Here is an 8,090-nt window from a genome sequence, read left to right as displayed (position 1 = left end):
TCAGGGTATTCCCCTTGGTATCCCCCCATGTGGCTAAGTTGAAAAGGCCCATGACTAGGAATCAGAAGACCTGAGTTCTAATCCCATCTTCATCACTTGCTCACTGCGTGACCCTGGGGAAATCACTTAACTCCTCTCTGTCTCATCTGTATAATCAAAATAACATACCTGTATTCCCTACCTCTTAGATTGTGAATCACATGTGGGTTTGCTTGGCATAGCCCCGTTCCTGAGAGGGAAAAGCACAGGGAGGTAGAGGAGAGTGAGGTGGGTGTGGTCAACTCACTGAGGGCAGGGAACATATGGTGGCCTTCTGTTGTGCTTCACCAAGCATTTAGTCCAGGGCTTTGCACTAAACTGGGCCTCAGTAAATACCATTGATTGATTGACTGATTGAGTGGGATTACTACACCAGCCCCCCTCTCATGGTCACACCTGGAGAGTTTCCAGTCCTCTACCAGTCTCGACTATGGGAGGGAGAGTCAAGCAGAGGCATATCCATTCCATTCCTAGCTTGGGCAGTGGCTAACGAGTGGAAGGCAATCTGCTAGAAGTCAAAACTCACTTGTGCTGGGCAGATGCGGCATGGGAGAGAGTCAAGGGCAGAGACTCAAGTTTACTGCATGGAAGGAGGTAATGGTAAACGACTTGTGTATTTTTACCCAGAAAAGTCTATGGATACACTACCAGAATGATTGCAGATGGAGGTGGGCATTCTGGGAGAGATGTGTCCGTGGTGTCACTATGGGTCAGAGTTGACTTGATGGCATAAGACAAGACAAGAATACACCAGCAAGTACATTCACTGTGTAACCCCAACCTGGACCTTTACCCTTCCCCCACCAAAGATTCCCACTCCAAACTGAAACTCTGGGCCACCCAATTTGTCCTAGATCCTCTTCCACCCAGGGTCAGTTCTACGGCTTGACTACACATACTGCTCCATTGTACCACTTTAAACTGAATGATAACTCTAGCCATGGGATTACCAAAGTCTGTAAAAGGTAATGGGCTTTCAAAAGATGAGGACTTTCTACCCCCTCCTCACCAGAAGGATAAGGTTTACTGAATCTGACTTGTCCCTTGTCAGAGGGGCAGAAATGATTGGCTACCTCCTTCAGGGAAAGGGGAAAATAGAGGTGGTTTTCCCCCTCCATGCTGCCTGAAACATATATTAGAGTGCTCTGGAAAGCTTCACTCTCTCTCAGAGTCACACCTGGAGGGTTTCCAGTACTCTATCAGTCTCTACTATGGGAGGAAGAGTCAAGCAGAGGCTTACCTATTCCATTCCTAGCTTGGGCAGTGGCTAGCAAGTGGAAGGCAATCTGCTACAAGTCAAAACTCACCCTTGCTGGACAGCAGCGGCATGGGAGGGAGTTGAGGTTGGAGACTCAAGTTTACTACATGGAAGGAGGCAATGGTAAACCACTTCCTTATTTTGACCAAGAAAATTCTATAGATACACTACCAGAATGATTGCAGATGGAGGAGGGGCATTCCGAGAGAGATGTGTCTATGGTGTCACTATTGGTTGGAGACGACTCTACAGCATAAGACAAGATAAGGAAAGCTTCAGGAGGGAGAGTTCAGCTAAAAAGTTGCAAAATGCATCACTATTATTTATTCTCAAACCCTCCATCTCCCGATGGAACAGGTGAATGTCCTAAGGTGAACCCTCTTTGCCCTTTCATTTGTACAGTGGGGAAACTAAGGCACATTTTAAGAAAACTAAGGAAAGCTAGTGACTGTATAGCCGATGCCGTTGACTCTGAATCATGAAGAGAAATTCTGCTCTCCTAACCAAAGCTCTCTGTCTTGTCTTGTCTTATGCCGTCAAGTCATTTCCGACCCATAGCGACTCCAAGGACACGTCTCTCCCAGAACGCCCTGCTCTCCATCTGCAATCGTTCTGATAGTGTATCCACAGTTTTCTTGGTAAAAATACAGAAGTGGTTTACCATTGCCACCTTCCACTCAGTAAGCTCGAGTCTCCGCCCTCAACTCTCTCCTGCACTGCTGCTGCCCAGCATGGGTGAGTTTTGACTTGCTGCAGATTGCCTTCCACCGCTAGCCAATGCCCAAGCTAGGAATGGAATGGGTAGGCCTCTGCCTGACTCTCCCTCCCATAGCCGAGACAGGTAGAGTACTGGAAACTCTCCAGGTGTGACCCTGAGAGGGGACCAAAGCTCCTTACTGACTTTTATTTTTATTTTGTGTGTTGGGTATTTGTCCTTGTCCCCTATGCTGTTTCACTGCTGCTGATGTGTTTGTCTCCAATCCTCTCCCCAGCCTATATTCAGGGTCCGTGTCTAACTTTTTTTTATGGTATTTTCTAAGTGCTTACTATGTGTCAGTCTCTGTACTAAGCTCTGGGGGGTAGATACAAGATAATCAGATTGGACACAGTCCATGTCCCACATAGGGTTCACAGTCTTTCTCCCCATTTTACAGATGAGGTAACTGAGGCCCAGAGAAATTAAGTGAGTTGCCCGAGCTCACACAGCAGACATGTGGTGGAGCTGGGATTAGAGCCAAGGTCCTCCTGACTCCCAGTCCCATGGTCTATCCATTAGGCCACATAGTTTCCTTCTGAACACTCTTTCCCAGTTTTTAGTATGAGGCTCTGCACACATTAAGTGCTTAATTAATACTATTATTAATAATAATAATAATAATAATAATGGCATTTATTAAGTGCTTACTATGTGCAAAGCACTGTTCTAAGTGCTGGGGAGGTTACAAGGTGAGCAGGTTGTCCCACGGGGGCTCACAGTCTTAATCCCCATTTTACAGATGAGGTAACTGAGGCACAGAGAAGTTAAGTGACTTGCCCAAAGTCACACAGCTGACAATTGGCAGAGCCGGGATTTGAACCCATGACCTCTGACTCCAAAACCCATGCTCTTTCCACTGAGCCACGCATTACTGCTGCTGCTACTACTACTACATACCAGATATGTAGTATGCCCAAAGAGCATACAGGAAAATGAGCCCTGGCAAACTGGAGTCAACCTCCAGCTTTTGTGAATCTCAAACTTGTGCTCAGGTAATAGCTGAGTCTACAGAAGGTGATCCCTCCCTAATAATCAATGGTATTTATTGAGCACTTACTGTATTAAGTGCTTGGTAGAGTACAACAGAATTGGGAGACAGGATCCCTGCCCAAAAGGAGCTTACAGTCTAGACAGGGAGACAGGCATTAAAAAAATTACAGCTACGTACAAAAGTGCTGAGGGCTAAGGGTGGGGTGAATATCAAGTGCTTAAAGGGCACAGATCCAAGTGCATAGACAATGAAGAAGGGAGAGGGAGGAGTGGAGATGAGGGCTTAGTCAGGGAAGGCCTCTTGGAAGAGATGTAACTTTAATAAGGCTTTAAAGATCGGGAGTGTGGTGGTCTGTTGTATAGCCAATGCAAGACATGTCCCTAGATATGAAAAGAGATTTCTTTCTATAGCCCTGAATCCCACTGACTTTTTGCCTGTCTGGGACTTTGCAAACTTGAAAGGGAGAACTAGGTAAGAGAGCTGGAAGGTCCATTCAAATGACTAGAAAATGATTAACTTGTATCTACCCCAGGGCTTAGAACAGTACATTACACATAGTAAATACTTAAATATCATTAAAAAATGTATTTGTAACTACTTAGGATATAGGGTCCCTCTAAACAGAAATCTTTATTGCCTGCAGCTGATATAAAGTGATACTATAAAGAATTAGGCACTTTCCTTTATAAAACGGGTCAGGGGCTTCTCTAAATTTGAGAAGAATGTACTATGCAAAGGAGATTCTCATTAGCTTTTATTAATAGTGATGATAAGGCCCATCATACAATTCTGTTTGGAGGTCATCTAATGATGATGATGATGATATTTGTTAAACGCTTACTATGTGCCAAGCACCATACTAAGTGCTGGGGTAGATACAAGATATTCGGGTCAGACAGTCCCTGTCCCTTTTCCTTGCCTCCAAACAGAATGGCAACTCAATGATACCAGACTTAAGTTTCTGTACTATCTTTTTAAGATCCTTGGTAAAGGAGATTCTATAATCTCCTTTGGCTTCTTGTCTTGTCTTATGCTGCTGAATCATTTCCAACCCATAGAAACATCTCTCCCAGAGTGCCCCACCTCTACCTGTAATCGTTCTGGTAGTGTATCCATAGAGTTTTCTTGGTAAAAATATGGAGATGGTTTACCATTGCCTTCTTCCACAGAGTAAACTTGAGTCTCTGCCCTCTACTCTCTCGCATGCCCCTGCTGCCCAGCACAGATGAGTTTTGACTTCTAGCAGATTGTCTTCCACTCACTAGCCACTACCCAAGCTATAAATGATATGAGTATGCCTCTGTTTGACTCTCCCTCCTGTAGCAGAGACTGCTAGGGGATTGGAAACTCTCCAGGTACTATCCTGACAGGGATCTCCCTGGTCAGCCTGCTTTGATCAATCAGTGGTATTTATTGACAGTCTATTGTGTGCAGAGCACAATACTAAGCACTTGGAAGAGTACTGAAAGACAGGGTTTCTGCCCTCAAGGGGTTAGAGGGGGAGATAGAAAAATACAAATGATTTACAAAGAGTAGGAGGGGAAAGAAAAATGCTACAACTGTTTTACAGGCTTTCAGACAGAGCTTCTTTAATCTTGTTTGATCATTGATTTCTGGATTTCACCACTGAACCCTTGCCCAAATCCTTGCTCTGGTCTGGAACTCCCTCCTCCTTCATGTATGACAGGCCACCACTCTCTCCACCTTCAAAGCCTTATTAAGGTCACATCTCCCCAAGAGGCCTTCCCCAATCAAGCCCTCATTTCACCTACTCCTGCTCCCTTCTGCATCATCTATGCACCTGGATCTGTGACCTGTGAGCATTTGATATTAGCCCCACCCTCGACTCCGAAGCACTAATGTACATATCTTTAAATTATATATTATAAATTATTCATTCAATCGATCATATTCATTGAGCACTTACTGTGTGCAGAGCACTGTACTAAATGCTTGGGAGAGTACAATATAACAACAGACTCATTCCCTGCCCACAATGAGCTTACAGTTTAGAAGGGTGACACATTAATATAAATAAATAAAATACAGGTATGTACATAAGTTCTGTGGGGCTGGGAAGGGGGAGCAAGTCAGGGAGATGCAGAAGGAGTGAGAGAACATGAAAGGAGGGCTTAGTCAGGGAAGGCTTCTTGGAGATGTGCATTCAATAGGGCTTTGAAGAGGGGGAGAGGATTTGTCGAATTTGAGGAGGGAAGGCATTCCAGGCCAGAGGCAGGATGTGGGCCACCGGGTCATCGGCAGTGAGATAGATGAGATCGAGGCATAGTAAGAAGGTTAGCATTAGAGGAGCAAAGTGTGCAGGCTGGGTTGTAGTAGGAGAGTAGAGAAATGAGGTAGGAGGGAGTAAGTGATTGAGTACTTTAAAGCCAATGGTGAGAAGTTTTGTTTGATGTTGAGGTGGATGGGCAACCACTGGAGTTTCTTGAGGAGTGGGGAAACATGTCCTGAACGTTTTTGTAGAGAAATGATCCGGTCAGCAGAGTGAAATATCGACTGGAGTGGGGAGAGGCAGGAGGCTGGGGAGGTCATCAAGGAGACTGACAGTAATCAACGAAGAATAGGAAAAGTGACTGTATTAACGTGGTTGCAATTTGGATGGAGACAAAAGAGCAGATTTTAGCAAAGCTGTGAAGGTGGAACTGACAGGATTTAGTGATGGATTGAATATGTGGGCTGAATGACAGAGAGGAGTGAAGGATAATGCCAAGTTATGGGCTTGTGAGACAAGAAGGATAGTGGTGCTGTCCACTGTGATGGGAAAGGCAGGGGGAGGACAGGGTTTGGGTGGGAAGTTGAGTTCTGTTTGGGGCATTTTACATTTGAGGTGACAGGAGGACATCCAAGTAGAGATGTCTAGAAGGCAAGACAGGGCTGGAGATATAGATTTGGGTATTGTCTGCATAGAGGTGGTAGTGGCACAGTTATGGGGTGGGAGTCAGAGGAGGATCCCACATAGGTGGAGAACCAGGAGAGGACAGTGTCAATGAAGCTGAGGTTGGATAATGTTTCAAGGAGAAGGGAATCGTCAACAGTGTCAAAGGCAACTGAGAGGTCAAGGAAGATTAGGATGGAGTAGAGGCTGTTAGATTTGGCAAGAAGGAGATCATTGGTGACCTTTGAGAGGGCGGTTACTGTAGAGTGAAGGGGTTGGAAGCCAAATTGGAGAGGGTCAAGAGACAATTGGAGGAGAGGATTTGAGACAGTGGGTGCAGACAACTCACTGAAGGAGTTTGGAGAGGAATGGTAGGCGGGAGATGGGGTGGTAACTGGAGGGAGCTTTAGGATCAAGGGAGGGTTTTCTTAGGTTAGGGGAGATATGGGCATGTTTGAAAGCAGTGGGGAAGAAGCCATTGGGGAATGAAGAGTTGAAGATGGCTGTTAGGGAGGGAAGAAAGGAGGAGGAAAGTGTTTTGAAAAGGTGTGAAGGAATGGGGTCGGATGTGCAGGTGGCGGGGGTGGATTTTGAGAGAAGGCAGGAGATCTTCTTTAGAGATACTGCTGAGAGAGGTGGGAGAGTTGAAGAAGGGGCAGGAGCAGGGAGGGACTGGGAAGAGACAGAGAAGATTTTAGGGAGATTATGCCTGATAGTGTCAATTTTCTTAATAAAGTAGGTAGCCAGATCACTGGGGCAAGGGATGGGGGAGATGGGACAGGGGACCTGAGAAGGGAGTTCAATGTCTGGAACAACTGGAGAGGACGATGGGCATGGGTGTCCATAACGGTGGAGGAGGGCAGAGTTAATGCACACAAGGATAAACTTGAAGTGGATGAAGTCAGCCTGGTATCTAGATTTCCACCAGCAGCGCTCTATGTCTCGTGCACAAGAGTGAAGGAGGAGGACTGTGCAGGTGATCCAGATCTGTGGGTTAGTGGTATGAGATTGACGAAGGGATATGGGAGTGAGTGAGTTGACTTCAGTAGAGAGGGTGGTGTTGAGAGCATAAATTTGGTCATCAAGGGAAGGTAGCCTGGGTATCGAGGCTAAGTTGAGAAAATTGGATGGGGTCAAAAAATTGGATGTCTCTGTGGGGGAGAAGTATAGCTCTAAGGGGAAGGGGTGTGGAGGAGGTATGTGAGTGAGAAGGGAAGTGAAGATGCTGTGGTCAGAGAGAGGGAATCCAGAGTTGGTGAGGGTAGAGATTATGCAATGGCTGGAGATGAGATAGAGTGTGTGTCCAAGTTGGAAATTATTCATTTAGATTAATGTCTGTCACCCCCTCTAGACTGTAAACTCATTAAGGCAGGGAAAATATTTGCCAACTGTTGTATTATACTCTCCCAAGTTCTTAGAAGAGTGCTCTGCACACATTAAGTGTTCAATAAATACCATTGATTGATTGAGTGATTGATTGAGTCTATCTGATCTGTAGATTTTTTTAAAGTATCTTGGCTGGGTTTATAATTGTGGATGTTAGAAAATGTCATAGATTTTCAAGGCATTAAGGATTTTCCTAAAATAAAACTGGCATATCATCATCAATGGTATTTATTGAACACTTACTGTGTGCTGAGCACTCTACTAAAAGTTTGGGAGAGCACAATACAACAGAGTAGGTAGACATGTTCCCTGACTGCAACGAGCTTATAGTCCACTATATTTCTCTATTCATCCTCTTAGAATTTTCCTTTTAGGACATGCCTACACAGCCATAGCAAAGTGGAGGCTTGCATGTTTATCAGGTGAATTAGGGGTTATCACAACTACAAATTTTGAACATCCTGAAAAATGTAATATTTTGACTGAATTATCCAATTTGTAGCAAATGGATGGAACAACCTTCTGCTTCATGCTGTAGACACAGACTTAAAAGACAGGCTTAACCATTTTAATTGGTGTCCAAAACCCCCAAAACATCAAATACTTTTGACCAGAAAAGGAGGAGGTGTTGGTTTCCTTCTCACCCCCCAATGTCGCGTTCGCACTATCCCTCCTCCCCCTTCCCTTTCCTTCCCTTCCTTTGAAACCCACATTATTCACCTCTACCACCCCCTTCAGATTCTTGTAGCCATCATCTACCGCCCCT

General features: G+C 45.1%; 2 non-coding genes across 2 annotated transcripts; one reads left to right on the top strand and one right to left on the bottom strand.

Moving 5' to 3' along the window:
• Positions 1-417: 417 nt before the first annotated feature.
• On the top strand, positions 418-555 carry LOC119948474. The gene has a single exon (XR_005456867.1). It is a non-coding gene; the product is annotated as a small nucleolar RNA SNORA7 (small nucleolar RNA).
• Positions 556-2,042: 1,487 nt separating this feature from the next.
• LOC119948437 lies at positions 2,043-2,179 on the bottom strand. The gene has a single exon (XR_005456833.1). It is a non-coding gene; the product is annotated as a small nucleolar RNA SNORA7 (small nucleolar RNA).
• Positions 2,180-8,090: the final 5,911 nt, after the last annotated feature.

This window comes from Tachyglossus aculeatus, chromosome X4 (genome assembly GCF_015852505.1).
Source record: "Tachyglossus aculeatus isolate mTacAcu1 chromosome X4, mTacAcu1.pri, whole genome shotgun sequence".
NCBI classification, from domain to species: Eukaryota; Metazoa; Chordata; class Mammalia; order Monotremata; family Tachyglossidae; genus Tachyglossus; species Tachyglossus aculeatus.
The sequence above is the reverse complement of the archived record's forward strand: the minus strand, read 5'-3'. Positions and strand labels throughout refer to the sequence as shown.